The sequence below is a fragment of the Prionailurus bengalensis genome, chromosome B4, assembly GCF_016509475.1.
Source record: "Prionailurus bengalensis isolate Pbe53 chromosome B4, Fcat_Pben_1.1_paternal_pri, whole genome shotgun sequence".
NCBI classification, from domain to species: domain Eukaryota; kingdom Metazoa; phylum Chordata; class Mammalia; order Carnivora; family Felidae; genus Prionailurus; species Prionailurus bengalensis.
Window position 1 is genome coordinate 30767452 of NC_057358.1, and position 17311 is coordinate 30784762.

Consider the following 17311-nt stretch of genomic DNA (forward strand, 5'->3'; position numbering starts at 1 on the left):
CTCAGGGAGCACCCTTGCCCCTGTCTGCCATGTAAAGACACCAAGAAAAAGCAGCCTTCTATGAACCAGAAAACAGGCTTTCACCAGACACCAAATCTGTCAACACCTTGATCTTGGACTTTCCAGCCTCCAGAACTGTGAGAAATAAATTTCTGTTGTTTTATAAGCAACCCAGTATATAGCATTTTGTTAAAATGGCCTGAACAGACTAAGACAATAGCTCTAAAACAATACACCTTTCTCCTTATCATACTCTACTCAGGACAAGAAGTAGCATATCGTCTGTGGTATCAGCTTTAAGATGGCTCTCATTCTTACTGGGAGAAGGGTCAGAATAAAGCCAACTGGTTGGGAGGTACCCCCAAGCACCTTCTTGTCTTCCAGACTGGATGGGAACATCGTATTGGAAACTGTAAGCAGGTCTGAACATGTTTCAAAGCTTGCAGGCAGAGGTAGGTTGGATCAGCTACAGAGCTGCTCTATGACACCAGTAAGATGACAGTTTTAATTGCACTTGGTGGATGAGCTAATTATGGTCAGAAAGTTAGCGCTGGGGTTGCAATGAATGTCACATTTTTTTCTGGGAAACACAGCACACAGGTGACATCCTTCTGCAATTCAAGTGTTTCTTCAAGAGTTTGGAAAGATATTTAAACCAAAAGAGTTCAAGATAAAGGGGAAGGGCGAAAAAAGAGTATCTGTGTGCGACTGTGAAGGTTGAGTGGTGAGCAGGAAGTGGAGTTCAAAAGAGGTAGAATAATGGCTCACAAAAGGCAGCAATAAGTGGGAAGAAGCAATTAATTGGATCAGTCTGTTAAGGCTCAAAACAGTCTGACAGAAAGACGACGTAATATCCTGATTCCCAAGTCAGGATCCCAAATCTTCCATATGACTAATAATTAAAGCCAGCTCTTGGGAAATAAATTCTTGAATTTGTATATTCAAAAGGGAGGATGCAGTTAGCCCTTTGACCTTACTCCAAACTTTCTTGTAGGGGGTAAATTCTGTAAGATCCTCCAGAAACTGTTTGGAAGCACTCTATATAACCGTGACGAATTTGAGGTCCTCATGAAAGGTCCAGGAAACAGCCTTCACTTCCAAATGTCCAGCCACATCCTACACAACCCCCAGAGTTTGCTTTTGAAGACTCAACTGCTAGCCTCAGCATGGACGTCAGGAAGGTTTACTGACGATCATGTTGGTTTTTGTATTTCTTTCTCCATTTTTTTTTTTTATCCAACATTTATACTTGCAGGGACACATATACATACACTAACGCCACCAAGAATATTGGCAGAAACAGGAAAGCTAGTTCCACTATGGTGAGCAGTGGTGAAAAACAGGCCAGGGGTTTGGACGTCAGAATGAAAAGCAGATGCACTCCCAGCCAGCTCTCCCCGACCACTCTCACCTGGGCAGAACCCCAGGCTGCTAGGGGAAGGAATGACCCTGGTCTCTGTCAAGAGTTACCAGTGTAATTGTTCTCAGTGTAGATTATTTTCATGTTGTTTTTAACCTGGATAATGACCCCGCCTTCACCTTTGGGGAGGCTAGTTATCCAAATCTGTGACTAAGAATAAAGTAAGTGACAAAAAAACCATTGAAGTGCTTGGCACTGACAGTTGAGGAATAAATAGAAAAAAGTCAAGGGTTCTTCTCTCTCCTAAGGATGAAAAAGGGAAGCATAAAGTGGCCCCAATGTTAGGAACAGTGGAGGATGAATTGCACCGTTGGTAAGGTGGCAGAAAATAGGCCAGCAGGAGCTGAATGCCATCACCAAGGGCACTATGAATGAGGGTTCCATGTAGAGAACAGCTAGAAGTAAGGCACCAGCAGAGACCAAACCAAAGGTTTAAAGAGCACAGGGAGCAAAAGGCGGCTTCTGGTCAGTGCTCAACATCCTTTGGAATCACCTGTGATCACACATGGGGCAGTGGTGGGGGAGAAGGGCCTCAAGCCCCAGAGACTGATTTAGTAGGTCTGGGCTGGGGCCAGTTAATTTGCATGTCTAACAAACTACCAAGTGGTGCCAACACTTCTGGTACTATAGATAGACACATTTCTGTAAAACAGCTGGATTGAGGGGCACCTGGGTGGCTCAGTCAGTTAAGTGTTCGACTCCAGCTTAGGTCATGATCTCATGGTTCGTGAGTTCAAGCCCTGCATCGGGCTCTGTGCTGATAGCCTAGAGCCTGCTTTGTATTCCGTGTCTCCCTCTCTCTCTGTCCCTCCCCAACTCACACATTGTCTTTCTCTCAAAAATAAATAAAAGTTAAAATTTTTTTAAAAAACAGCTTTATTGATATTCAAGACTGAAATATTACAGGAAACTCAGTCTCCATGTTCCTTTAGCAGGCAGTGCAAAGACATATTCGGTTAGGTGTCCTGGTAGAAAATAATGTTGACTTGCTTACAGGTGAGAAGCATCAAATCTGTCCAGTAGAGCCCATGTTCCCACAAACCAGGGGAGAGGGTTCACTACCAGGTGTTGGCTCTCTGTAATGGAACCATCTCTGTCATCAGGGTCCTATTGGGAAAAGTTTGGTTCAAATATACACACAGCTTTTTGAACACTTCTATAAATTAATGGAAGCCCGTTGTTATTCTGTTATTGTTTCTTCGTGTTCTCAGTCTTTAAGACAAATCAAGATATCCCTGCATGTTATACCAGAGATTTTTCTCCCCTTCTTTGCAAGCAATGGTTTATATCTAGGCCTATTAAAAGCCCTTGGAGACTTCTGCACACCTGTCAAGAGAACCAAGAATCACATTAGCTCCGGAAAGAGAGCTGAGATTGTTCAACGCATTGGCTTTCTTTGGTGTTGGACTTGATTTGGTGGTGATGGAATGAGGCGCTCTCAAAGGGAAATTGCAGGGATATACACAATACTTTCAACTGAAAAAGTCAATGACTCCCAGACAGGTATATTCTGTTTGGCCATCTAAAAACTGTGTCCCCGGGTGATCTGAGCAAAACAGCCACTTCAGCTATTGGTTGAAAAGCCTCACTTCCACTGTAAAACCATTTCAGCACTTGTTCATTAAATTTAAAACATCAAAGAGGATTTGCAAATCTGGAAAACATTTATGAAAAATTTAAATGGGGTGTCACTTTGGCAGTGTAAGTGGCATGAACTGTTTGATTTTCAACTATTTACAGATGTATCTGACTCTGGGATTAATACATATATTTTCTAAGAGAAATTGGGTATGCAAAGTTTTGACCAAATTGACCTAAAAAACAAAAATTAGTTTAAATATATATAATGTGGACCTATTCTCTTGTACATTAGTGTGTCTTTCTGTGTATGAGAAAAGAGACACATTTTTTCCAAATTTGTAAATTTTTGTAGCTCTTGATTACCAGAGATTCTGCATCAGAAAATTTAAGAACATAATGTTCTATCCTCATTTTTGTTTGGAATTCCTAAGTTCCAAAGTTGCCAAATCCTTTCTTCCCTAGTTGATATTTATGTTTGGGAACTTTCTTTAAATAACTATCTGGACACTGGTCACATAAGACAATGCCAAAAGACATTATGAACTGGGAACGTATCTGGCCCTCTACAAGTCTAGAAGTTTTCTTAAATACTGTTTTTCTGCTACAGATTCCAGTAAATCAAAGATTCTATGACTCAGAGCTTCAACCCTTGGGTGGGGGGGAGGGGAAAGGGAGACAGTTCAACTCTTAGCCTAGAATATTTTGGAAGATTGTGTTTTCTGTAATTCATATTTTAGTTGTTATTTATGTCACTTCTTACCCTTAAAATGATTTTATGTGATTTACGTAAGCACATACAATACTTTTAAAATGAAGCCGAGAACATGAGGAAAAAGAAAAAAAAAAAATTGCCGTAAGTACACTTCACTAGAAGTCTGCATATTGGGATCTGCACTTTCTAGCAGCCAATCCAGAGAAAGAAACACTCTTTGAAACTATTTTCAAAAAAAGCAGTTGCTCGGGAAAAGTATAGTTGGTCCTGGTATTGGTACTAGTAAGACTTGAGTGAAAATTTTTTACATGGGACAGTGCAGGGCAAATACTGTATAATTTTCTCAATAACTTTCCTCCACAATATATTTATGACTTTTTAAAAACTTGAGTTTTATACATTCCTCAGTGTAGGCCAATGGCTCAACCCTAGAGAAGAACTCAGCAGAGAATGGCATGAGATGGTAGCATAATGCGTTCCAGAAAATCAGGGTACCCTCATCTGGCTTTATCAATGAAGAACATTTTGTGCATTTAACAAAATGAACGGGCTGCATGTCCTTCAGGCAGTTTTCCTGAAATACTATTGTCTCAAAAACAAGCCTTTGAAAAATGTTGAACAATATCACACAATCCTCCTCCTGCATTCCACTTAGGGAACTTTTTAAAAATCCTCTTTAATGGTATTTCTCAAATCTCAATCCCATGTCTCAGTCTTCACAAAGCTTCTCCCTTCTCACTGACCTTGGTTGGTCATCATCACTTCTCAATCTCCTTCAGTGCAGAAACACCTTGGGAAGATATCTCAGGACAAGTTGGAATAGTTTAGATAGAATAAAGTTTTAGATTCCTAAAGCATACCTCTGACTTTAAAAGTGTTGTTTTGGGGGCACCTGGGTTACTCAGCTGGTTTAGCATCTGAGTGCAGCTCAGGTCATGAATTCATGGTTCATGAGTTCAAGCCCCACATCAGGCTCTCCGCTGTCAGAACAGAGCCTGCTTTGAATCATCTGTCCCCTTCTCTCTGCCCTTCCCCCCCCCGCCCCTCTCTTAAAAATAAATGAACATTAAAAAAGAAAGTGTTACTTTCTTTTTCCTACCGAAATAAGTTGTGATATCTTTGGATCTCAACCTGCTTTTACAAACATCCTTGCCCCTTGCAAATTCTGCACTTTCCCAGAGCTTTTTCAATGCTTGAACTGTTTCCTCTAGTGAGATCTCTCTCAGATCCCACCTCATGTTCAAGGCCAGTCAACTATGTATCCCTCATATCGATTAGAACAATGTGTTTCTCAAAGTTAGAGATCAATTACTATTGAATGAATGACTGAACAAGTGAATGAATCATGTCAGAATTTTCTCTTGGCTTCATTACGCAGGAAAGTAAGGGTTGTTTTGTTTTTTTTCTTTTTTTTTTTCATTATTTTTCATTTATTTGACTTAATCCTTTTAGAGGAAAACAGACTTTACGACCAGCCTTGTCACTCCTTAAAAACCAAAGAGAAAAGCTTTCCTATGTGACCCTTCCTAGGAAACAGAAAACCTTTCAAGTGAGCCACGCATTGTATTCTCTTAAGGAAGCCTTGTTTCACACCACCAATCAGAGCATCTGTGAGGGCAAGCCTAGTAATGACACAGGGAAATCCACAGGTTAGGAATTTGCTCAAGAACTTGAGACAAGGCAGATTCAGCATGGGAGCTATAGCTCAGTTAGGAAAGAGGCACGGGCGCTCAGGAGCATCATTCACTCTTCACCTGCCTGCTATTACAGGTGCAATGACACCACAGGACACTGTGATTTATCAGAGGAAAATAGCCTGGTAATAGGAGGAGAACTAGGCCTCATTAAGATGAAGCAGTGTCTGATATCCTTGAGTCAGACAAAAGAGAATATGAAATTGATGTGGTCAGCACTACCGCCAAGATGCATTTGAAAAGAATCAAACGAAGTGGCAATTGACAGCACTTTAGGAGGAAAATACCCACAAATGAAACATAAGCTTGTGGAATGTAAACCTCTCGTTTTAAATGCGTTAAAATATGACTCTGCATTTGATTTCCTTCCACAGTGAGATCATTCTGAGCAAATCTATAAAAGGAACAAGGTGTGTACATTTAATATGCTCCTGTCAGAGCCCTACAGCAAAGGGTAGTGGTAGGATTAATTTAATTACCAAGCTCTCATCATCTTAAAATAAGTATGGGCATGTTTCTAGTGCTGGAAAGACAAAAATGTTTCATGAAAGAAGGACAAGAGAGAACTCCTGACTTGGACAGCACTGCGGCCCTGGCCACAGCCCTCGAAGATCCTCAGCCATTAAAGAAAGGGGATATCAGTTAGCCAATGTCGCTTCACTTTCTGCCACCTCCCAAACCGCAGGTAAGATGAGGCATTTGTTTGAGGCACCCCTAAGCTAGGGAGCCACGCAGTCTGTAAATATGAATAGCTTTTATTCAGGTGAAAGTTGATGTTCTGGAGTTGCTTCAAAAGAAGACGGTTAACATGGTTTTGTTTGAGAAACAAATGGCCACTAGGAGTCTTTCTTCTATATGGTACTGCTTGCTTTTGTTTCTTGTTATTTACTGATTGACAGGAGAAAAGTTGATTTTTTTTTACCCCAAAAAATGTCTTTATTCATGTTTTCCATGCAAATCTCCCAAAGACACTTTACCTTATCTCCCATTCAGGAGACCATCTCCAGCCTTTTAAAATCCAGTCTTTGATGTCTGCCCCTACCACTACTATATTTCTAAAATAGCCAAAAAGCAGCATTGGGCTATGGAGACTTGCGGCTCCTTGGGGGTGCCCCCAGGGTCCAGTCCATACTGGAGACCCAACCTTGAGGTGCTGCCACAACCTTAGGTCTTGTGCTCCCTCCTGGTTACAATGTTCCTTCTTCCTTATCCTAGTTGTTATTTTTATTTTTTTTTAATTTCTTAATGTTTATTCATTTTTGAGAGACAGAGTTTGAGCAGGAGAGGGGCAGAGAGACAGGGAGACACAGAATCTGAACCAGGCTCCAGGCTCTGAGCTGTCAGCACAGAGCCTGATGCGGGGCTCAAACCCATGAACCATGAGATCATGACCTAAGCTGAAGTCAAACACTTAACTGACTGAGCCACCCAGGTGCCCCAGTTGTTAATTATTTCTAAAGTAAGAAATTTACGGACTTGAAATAAAGTGAGGCCACATTTTAAAAAGCATGAACACATAGCCTACTTCTTAATTTTAAAAATATCAAGTTAGATACATCTATATGTGATAGATATTACAGTTTTTAAAAATAATTTTAAAAAATAAAAATAAATTTCTTGTGGTTAGACTATTTCTCTAAAAAACAATATTTCTGTATAGAATAAATATTTGGAGAGCATCATCTTATTGGACATACAGCTCTTCCTCAGTCAACTGTGACAATAATAATAAAGGGTGCAGTTCTGTGCTGTGGGAAAGGCAAAGTAAACCAAAAAGTGCAATATGTTCCTGGCAGAGATTTGCTTTGAAACATGACCTTACATAATTGCAAAAGAGAGAAATACTTTCCCATAATTCTTTAGAAACCTACCTCATCTGAATGGTTGATTTAAAATTAAGAAACAATAGATTTTTCTAATTCGAATCCTACTTCTTAAAATAAATAAGTTCTTCCAACAGGGCATGTGGCAGTGTGGTTAAGGGTAAAACAACGAATGGACCATGCAGAATTTCAGTTCTTTTTTTATGTTTATTTATTTTTGAGAGAGACAAAGAAAGAGAGCAAACAGGGGAAAGGCAGGGAAAGAGGGAGACACAGAATCCGAAGCAGGCTCCAGGGTCTGAGCTGTCAGCACAGAGCCTGACGTGGGACTTGAACCCACGAACCATGAAATCATAACCTGAGCTGAAGTCAGATGCTTAACAGACTGAACAACCCAGGTGCCCTCAGAGTTTCAGTTCTGTTTTGCGTGATCAGGAGTCACTTCCTGAAACTTTCTGATCCAGCTATCCCCACTTACCAGGTGAGATTCAACAACTGACTTCTCACAGACTGAGAAAATTTCACAATAATAATAAGAAGAAAAAAGCTTCTCTTGAGAGATTCTGAATGTTGTGAATACTGAATTCAAGTCACAGCATTTACACCTTTTTAAAGAATCTTCTTAAGGGATTTACCTTCCCAGCCTCAACCCTCCTGATGATTTTTTTCTAAGGAGAATTGCAATAAGCAAGAAGGTTAATTTTTTTTTTCCAGATCCTAGGGACAAAATAAATATGGTATATGTGATGTACAACAGGATGGGAGGAAAAGAGTGAGGAACCCCACATTGCCCTGCTCCAGACCACTCTGCAAATGCACCCCTATAAGATTACTGTAGCAGGCAAGGCAAAAAGGCAGAGTTTACTCCAAAAGCGATTCTAGGCTTAGAAAACAAACAAGCACTGCAAAAAATCACAGCCCTTTAATTTTCATGATGAAATATGAACATTCCATTGTCTCTCTGTTTAGCATACCGCAAAGACTTATTTGTTAATGAGTTCTGTTTGTGAAGGAGATTTTGTATGCAATTTAGAAAAAAAAAATGTGAAAACCCCACAAATAGAAGAACCATCATTTCAACATTAATATAATTCTCTTTCCCACCCATTTCTCACAATCATGTACTCTTGATATATTTAATCTTTTGCAATGGTTCCCATAGCAACTCTTCCTGGTAGTGGCTGAGCTGAAGGCTACTGGAGTCTTGAAACCCAGCCCTGCCCTGGGCACGTTTTTTTGTTTTTTTTTTTTTTTCTTTTCTTTTCTCTCTCTCTCTCTCTTTTCATTTATTTGTTTATATTAAACCTTGGGTATCTTAGAACTGTCCTTGTGTTGGCCATCAGAATCCTGTCAGAGATGAGAACATAAGGCCTTTTAAGGACAAAAGATGTGTTATTTTTGTTGTGTTTCATTTTTTGGTTTTCAAAGCAGAGGCCCTGATTCTTTTAAATCTGCTCTCCATCACCACTTGCAAATTTCCTAACAGCACTTCCAAACAGGAGGAGAGGCTCCTCAAAGAGGCATTAATTAAAATGCATCCCTAAAGAGTGAAAACATCACCTCTGCTCTGCCCTCAGTTCTAGGGTGACCAGGAAAACAAGATGCTGAAAATCCTGTATAAAAATTCATGGGGTGACACAAGCCGGGTGTGCAATGGCAGCATTGGGACTGCGTAATGCTCAAGAATTCAAATGGTAGGACATACTTCTCATTTCCTTCCTGCAATTTGTTTCTCTGCCCCCAGATAATACCAGCTCTGAGGAGTGGGCTTGGGGACTTGAAAATCAAATATTATTATTAATCACTGTAATTACTTTTCTTGGCCCAACTGTGGGGCTGGAAAGCAAATGAAATTCTCTTGAGTGCTGTGTTAACTGAAACATGTTGCTGAGCCATGATTACCTCATCCTTAGTCATCTTAAACTAGAAAGAGTGTTACTGCAAAAAAATTTCTTCTAAAATATAACTGAGCCTGCTTATTTACATACTCAACTTATAAAAGACACAGCACTTTTTCCTAAAGATGAAGATTAAGTCTTGCCCCTGACTCCCAAATGTCCAAAAGATGTCAAGTCAATAAAATGAGTAAAAGTTACTTAGACACCTCTGCGGGAGAATACATTTCTGTTTACCAGTTGAGCAAGATTAAAAGTTCAAAGTTAATAATACTTAAACATCTTGTTTGAAATTAGAACAATGATACTTCTAATAACTTAGTGGTAAATTCTCTTTTCTGATAAATGTACATCTGGGCCTCAATCGTTGCAAAATTCTGTAGGGTGCCATTCACATTGGAAAAGTCGTGGTATTTATTACGACCATTCTCCAGCAGATGGAATTAAAGTCTTTTGATCTGAAACAAACCAAAAACAGCATATTATGACAATTTTCTGTGAGTGGAAGGTAAAAAATCCTGAGGAAAGTATACCTTTTTCTAATTTACACAGAAGCAAATACTAACTATATTAAACGCATTCCATTTAAAGCCATCAATATGGGCTACAGTGCATACCACAATATTTTGACTGAGATTTATGGTCAGATGAAACTATTAGTTATTTTTGTGCTATACTCAACAATGATTTGAAATTGTTTAAATTTTTCAACCAGCAGATTTACTATTAGCCAGTCAAGTTTCAGACCACATGAATGCACTATTTTGGCCATTTATTAAAATGTCACTGTGACTTAGCCTTATGGGTGGCACAAAACCCCAACTTTCATTTTGTGGTCTACTTTAGACACCCTGCATTCTTATGTAATTTGGAGCACATCCTTACCCATCCAGTCTAGTTTCTTCACCTAAAAAAATTTATTACAGAATTCCTAAGATCTCGAATATATAATTGCATTGTAGTTAAAGACACACGGCCTTAAAAAAAAATAAAAAGACTTGTATTTTATAGGACAAATGGTAGCATATGAAATACTCAAATCAGTCAAACACTATTTTTTGGGGGGGAGATATATATTGAGGTATAACTGACATATAATAAACTGCACATAATTAAAGTGCACAATTTGATAAGTTTTGATTTATGTAATACCCATCATCACCACAATCAAGGTAATGAACGTATCCATGACCCAGATAAATTCCTCATGTTCCTTTGTCATCCCTTCTTCCTGTCCTACCCCTCCTCCATCCCCATTCCAATTCCCAGGCAAACACTGATCTGCTTTATTTCACAATAGAATTGCCCATATTTTCTAGACTTTTATATAAATACAATTACATAATATGAACTCTTTTTTTCATTGAGCTTTTTTCACTCAGAATAATTGTTTTTTCTATTTCCATGAGAAACTCATTACTAGAAATTTTGGATTCGAATCCATGAAGACCACCATGTGTCTTAAGACATCTGAAGTATACCCTCATTGATTATTAACAATGTATTTTTCTGTTGATTTTGAGAAACACAGTATCAGAATTGTCTGAATTTTAATAAAGAACAATATTATGGGAGCACCTGGGTGACTCAGTTGGTTGAGCCTCCAACTCAATTTCGGCCTCAGGTCATGATCTCAAGGTGGTGAGATTGAGCCCCATGTTGAGCTTCACACTGAGGGTGGCGCCTGCTTAAGATTCTTTCCCTCTCTCCCTCTCTCTCTGCCCCTGCCCTGCTCACACACACTCTAAATAAATAAATAAATAAATAAGAACCATATTATGAAATCAAGTGAGAAGACCTCAACTACTAGAAGGTAAGGACTCTTAGATTTCTTCTGTCTCTAACGCCTTAGTATTTGTTTTACTTAACAAGCAATAGTCACTGTTTTTTTAATTAAGATTTAAAAAATCTTGGGGCATCTGGGTGGCTCAGTCCGTTAAGCGTCCGACTTCAGCTTAGGTCATGATCTCGCGGTCCGTGAGTTCGAGCCCTGAGTCAGGCTCTGGGCTGATGGCTCAGAGCCTGGAGCCTGCTTCCAATTCTGTGTCTCCCTCTCTTTCTGCCCCTCCCCCGTACATGCTCTGTCTCTCTCTGTCTCAAAAATAAATAAACGTTAAAAAAATAAAATAAATAAATAAATAAATAAATAAATAAATAAATAAAAATCTTTAATTCCAGTGGAGTTAACATACAGTGTGATATTTGTTTCAGGTGTATATAGTGATTCAACAATTCCATACATTACTCAGTGCTCATAATGCTAAGTGTACCCTTAATTTTCTTCACCTGTTTCACCATCCCCCTACCCACCTCCCTCTGGTAATCATCAGTTTGTTCTTTATAATTGAGAGTCTGTTTCTTGGTTTGTCTCTTTCTTTCTCTTTTTTCTTTCTTTCTTTCTTTTTCTTTCTTTCTCTTTTTTTTCCTTTGCACATTTGTTTTGTTTCTTAAATTCCACATATGAGTGAAATCATATAGTGTTTATCTTTTCACATAGCATAATTCTCTCTAGCTCCATCCACATGGTTGCAAATGGCAAAATTTCATTCTTTTTTGTGGCTGAATAATATTCCATTATACATATAATATTCCATATATATATATTCCACATCTTCATATATATGTAATATTCCACTTATTCATATATATATATATATATATATCACTTCTTCTTTATCCATTCATCTATCAATGGATACTTGGGCTTTCCATAATTTGGCTATTATAATTAATAGCCATATAATTAATATGGCTATTAATAATGCTGTAATAAACATTGGGGTGCATGTGTCCTTTTGAATTAGTGTTTTGTATTTTTTTTAATGTTTGTTTATTTTTGAGAGAGAGAGAGGAGGGACAGAGAGAGGGAGAGACCAAGGATCCAAAGTAGGCTCTGTGCTGACAGCATGAAGTCCAGTGCAGGCTCAAACTCATGAACCATGAGATCATGACCTGAGCCGAAGTGGGACACTTAACCAACTGAGCCACCCAGATGTGCCAGTGTTTTTGTATGTTTTGGGTAAATACCCAGTAGTGTGATTACTAAATCATAGGGAAGTTCTATTTTTAACTTTTTGAGGAATCTCCCTACTGTTTTCCACAGTGGCTGCACCAGTTTGCATTCTCACCAATAGTGCATGAGTGTTCTTTTTTCTCTATATTCTCACCAACACTTGTTATTTCTTGTGTTTTTTGATTTTACTCATTCTGACAGGTGTGAGTGATATCTCATTATGGTGTTGATTTGAATTTCTTTGATTATGAGTGATGTTGAGCATCTTTTCTTGTGTCCATTGGCCATCTGGATGTCTTTGGAGAAATATTTATTCATGTCTTCTGCCCATTTTCAATTGGATTATTTGTTTCTTTGGGTGTTGAGTTGTGTCAGTTCTTTGTATATTTTGGATATAACCCTTTAATGGATATGTCATTTGTAAATATCTTCTCCCATTCAGTTTTGATTGTTTTCTTTTCTGTGAAGAAGGCTTTTATTTTGATGTAGTACGAATAGTTTATTTTTGTTTTAATTTCTCTTGCCTCAGGAGACATATCTAGGAAAATGTTGCTACTGTTGATGTCAAAGAAGTTGCTGCTTATTTTTTATGATTCTTATGATTTCCAGGTTTCACATTTATGTCTTTAATCCATTTTGAATTTATTTCTGTGTATAATGTAAGAAAGTGGTCCAGTTTCTTTTTTTTTTGCATGTAGCTGTACAGTTTTCCTAGCACCATTTGTCGAAGAGACTATCTTTTTCCCATTGGATATTCTTTCCTGCTTTGTCGAAGATCAATTGTGGGTTTATTTCTGAGTTTTCTATTCTGTTCTATTGACTTATGTGTCTTTTTTTGTGCCAGGAATATACTGTTTTGATTACTATAGCTTTATAATATAACTTGAAGTCTGAAATTGTGATGCCTTCAGCTTTGTTTTTCTTTGTCAAAGTTGCTTTGACTATTTGGGGTCTTTTGTGGTCCATACAAATTTCAGGATTGTTTGTTACAGTTTTGTGAAAATGATGTTAGTATTTTGGTAGAGATTGCATTAAATCTGCAGAGTGCTTTGGATAGTATAGAAATTTTAACAATATTTGTTTTTCCAATCTATTAGTATGGAATGTCTTCCCATTTCTGTGTGTCATCTTCAATTTCTTTCATCAATGTTTTATAGTTTTCAGAGTACAGGTCTTTCACCTCTTGGACTAAGTTTATTCCTACATATTACTTTCTGGTGCAATTGTAAATGGGATTGTCTTCTTAATTTCTCTTTCTGCTGCTTCATTATTAGAGTATAAAACTGCAACAGATTTCTGTACACTGATTTTGTATCCTATGACTGTACCAAATTCATTTATCAGTTCTAGTAGTTTTTTGGCAGAGTCTTTAGGGTTTTATATCAGTCCCTGGTAGGTTTTGGTGGAGTCTGCATATAGTGAAAGTTTTATTTCTTCTTTACTAATTTGGATGCCTTTTGTTTCTTTTTATTCTTTGATTGCTGTGGTCAGGGTTTCCAGTCTTATATTGAATAAAATTGTTGGGAATTTACATCCTTGTCTTGTTTCTTAGTATAATGTTTGCTGTGGGTTTTCATATAAGGTCTTTATTATGTTGAGGTATATTCCCTATAAATCTACTTTGTTGGGGATCATGAATGGGTGATGTACTCTGTCGGATGCTTTTTAGCTGATCTTTGGAAATGATCATAGGGCTTTTACCCTTTCTCATAATGATGCCATGTATCACCTTGATTGATTTGCAAATATTGAATCATCCTTACAGCTCAGGAATAAATCCCACTTGATCATGGTGAATGAGTTTACTTAATGTATTGTTGGACTCAGTTTGCTAGTATTTTGTTGAGGATTTTTGCATATATGTTCATCAGAGATATTGACCTGTAGTTCTCTTTTTTGTGGTGTCTTTATTTGGTTTTGGTGTCAATGTAATTCTGTCCTCATAGAATAAATTTGGAAGTTTTTCTTCCCCTTCTATTTTTTTGGAGTAGTTTGAGACTAGCTATTAACTCTTCTTTAAATGTTTGGTAGAATTTACCTTTGAAGCTGTCTAGTCCTGGACTTTTGTTTGTTGGGAGTTTTTGGTACTTATTCAGTTTCATCACTAGTAATCAGTCTGTTCAAAGTTTCTATTTCTCCCTCCTTCAGTTTTGGTTGGTTTTTTTGTTTCTAGGAGTTTACCCATTTCTTCTAAGTTGTCCAAATCATTGGCTTATAATTTTTTATAATATTCTCTTACAATTGTTTGTATTTCTGTGGTATTGGTTGTTCTTTCTCCTCTCATTTGTGACTTTTAGTCCTCTTTTTCTTTTTCTTTCTTTTTTTTATGAGCCTGGCTAGAGATTTATCAATTTTATCGATCTTTTCAAATAACCAGCTCCTGGTTTCATCAATCTGTTCTATTGGGTTTTGGGTTGTTTTTTTGTTTTGTTTTGTTTTTTTGTTATTGTTGCCATTGTTGTTTTTTGTTTCTTTGGGTTTTTTGGGTTTTTTATTTTATTTTTTTTGTTTGTTTTCTTTTTGTTTGTTTTATTTCAGTTTCTATATCATTTATTTCTGCTCTAATCTTTATTTTATTCCTTCTGCTGGTTTGGGATTTCATTTGTTCTTTTTCTTTCCTTTAGATATAAAATTAGGTTGTTTATTTGTGACTTTTCATGCTTCCTGAGGTATACCTGTATTGGCATAAACTTCTCTCTTAGAACAGCTTATGCTGGGGCGCCTGGGTGGGTCAGTTGGTTAAGGGTCCAACTTTGGCCCAGGTCATGATCTCACAGTTCATGAGTTCGAGCCCTGTGTTGGGCTCTGTGCTGACAGCTCAGAGCCTGGAGCCTGCTTCAGATTCTGTGTGTCTCTCTCTCTGCTTCTCCCCCCACCCCCTCTCTCTCTCAAAAATAAATAAACGTTAAAAAAAAAAATAAGTACAGCTTGTGCTGCATCCCAAAGATTTTGGATCACTGTGTTTTCATTTCCATTTGTTTACATGTAATTTTTTTTTTCTTCTTTGATTTCTTGGCTGACCCATTCATTGTTTAGTAGCATATTTAACCTCCAGGAATTTGTGCATTTTCTTGATTTTTATTTGTAGTTGATTTCTAGTTTCATAGCCTTGCCATCAGAAAAGATGCATGGTATGACTTCAATTTTTTGAATTTATTGAGACCAATATCTAATCTATTTTGGAGAATGTTCTTTGGGGTGGAATGTTCTGAATATATGTTAAATCCATCTGGTCCAGTGTGTCATTCAAAGCCACTGTTTCCTTCTTGATTTTGTTTGGATGATCTGTCCATGGGTATAAATGGGGTGTTAAATCCCCTTTTATTATTGTATTATTATAGATTGGTTCCTTTATGCTTGTTATTAACTGTTTTATGCATTTGAGTGCTTTCATATTGGGTGCATAAATATTTACAATTGTTATATCTTCTTGTTGGATTATACCCTCTATTATTATATAGTCTCCTTCCTTGTCTCCATTAAAAATCTTTGCTTTAAAGTCTATTTTGTCCAACATAAGTATTTTGGCATAATTATATTGAGTTTTATCCATGTTCTTACAAATATTGATCATCTATTTTTTTATTGCTGAGCAGTATTTGATTTCATGGAGATTCTAGAGTTTATTTATTCATTAACCTGTTGAACATTGCAGTTGTTTCTAGTTTGAGATTATTACAAATAAAGCTCTAGGAACATTTGTGTATAAATCTTTGCCTGATATATATTTTCATTTCTATGAGTGGCTGAATCATCTAGAGTAAGTGTATCTTTAACTTCTTAGGAAACTGACAGATTTTTTCCAAAAGTGTTGTATACACTTACATTCCCACCAGCAGAATTGAGAGCTCCAATTGCTCCACGTCTTTGTCAACATTGGTATCATCAGTCTCTTTACTTTTGGACATGCTAATCAGTGTGTTGTGAAATGTCATTGTGGTTTTAATTTTCATTTCCTTATGTTCCGCATATTTCCATGAGCTTACCTACCACCCATATATCTCCTTTGGTGAAATGTCTATTCACAATTTTTCTTTATTTTGTTTTTGGCATTTTATCCTCTTATCATTGAGTCTTGAAGCTTCTTATGTTCCAAATATAAGTTCCTTAGCTGATTTGTGATTTACAAATATTTTTCCTATCGATGGCTGTCTTTGCATTCTCTTTGCAGCCCTTTTAAAGAGCAGAGCTCTAATGGGGTGCCTGAGTGGCTCAGTTGGTTAAGCATCCAACTTTGGCTCAGGTCATAATCTCACAGTTTGTGAGTTCGAGCCCCACATCAGACTCTGTGCAGACAGCTTGGAGCCTGGAGCCTACTTCAGACTCTGTGTCTCCTTCTGTCTCTTCCCTTCCCCTGTTTGCTCTCTCTCTCTCTCTTTCTCAAAAATAAATAAACATTAAAAAGCAGAGTTCTTAAGTTTATGAAATCTAATTTTTCAAACTACTTTCTTGTATGGATTACATTTTTGATATCATATGTAAGAAATTTTTGCCTGACCAAACATCACAAAGATTTTCTTCTATGAATATAATAGTTTTCTTATAGAAGTTCCGTGTTTTTATGTTTTATATTTAGGTTATATGATCCATTTAGTGTTGATTTTTGTAAATGATGCAAGATGTGAACTTGTTCATTTTTGCACATATGGTTGTCCAATTGCTCCAGTAAAATTAGTTTGAAAGACTATCCTTGTTTTCACTGAATTGCCTTTGCAATCTTGTCAAATCTTCATTGACCATATATGTACGGTTCTGTTTATGTACACTCCTCAAGATTTGTCTATTTTTTCATATTTTTTTAAATTTATATCCCAAGTTGTTATCATATAGTGCAATAATGATTTTAGAAGTAGAATCCAGTGAGTCATCCCTTACATATAACACCCAGTGCTCATATCAATAAATGTTCTCCTTTATGCCCCATGCCCATTTAGCCCATCCCCCCCACCCACAACCCCTCCAGCAACCCTCAGTTTGTTCTCTATATTTAAGAGTCTCTTATACTTTGTCCTTCTCCCTGCTTTATATTATTTTTGCTTCCCTTCCCTTATGTTCATCTATTTTGTATCTTAAATTTCTCATATGAGTGAATTCATATGATATTTGTCTTTCTCTGACTGACTCATTTTGCTTGGCATAATACACTCTAGTTCCTTCCATGTCATTGCAAATG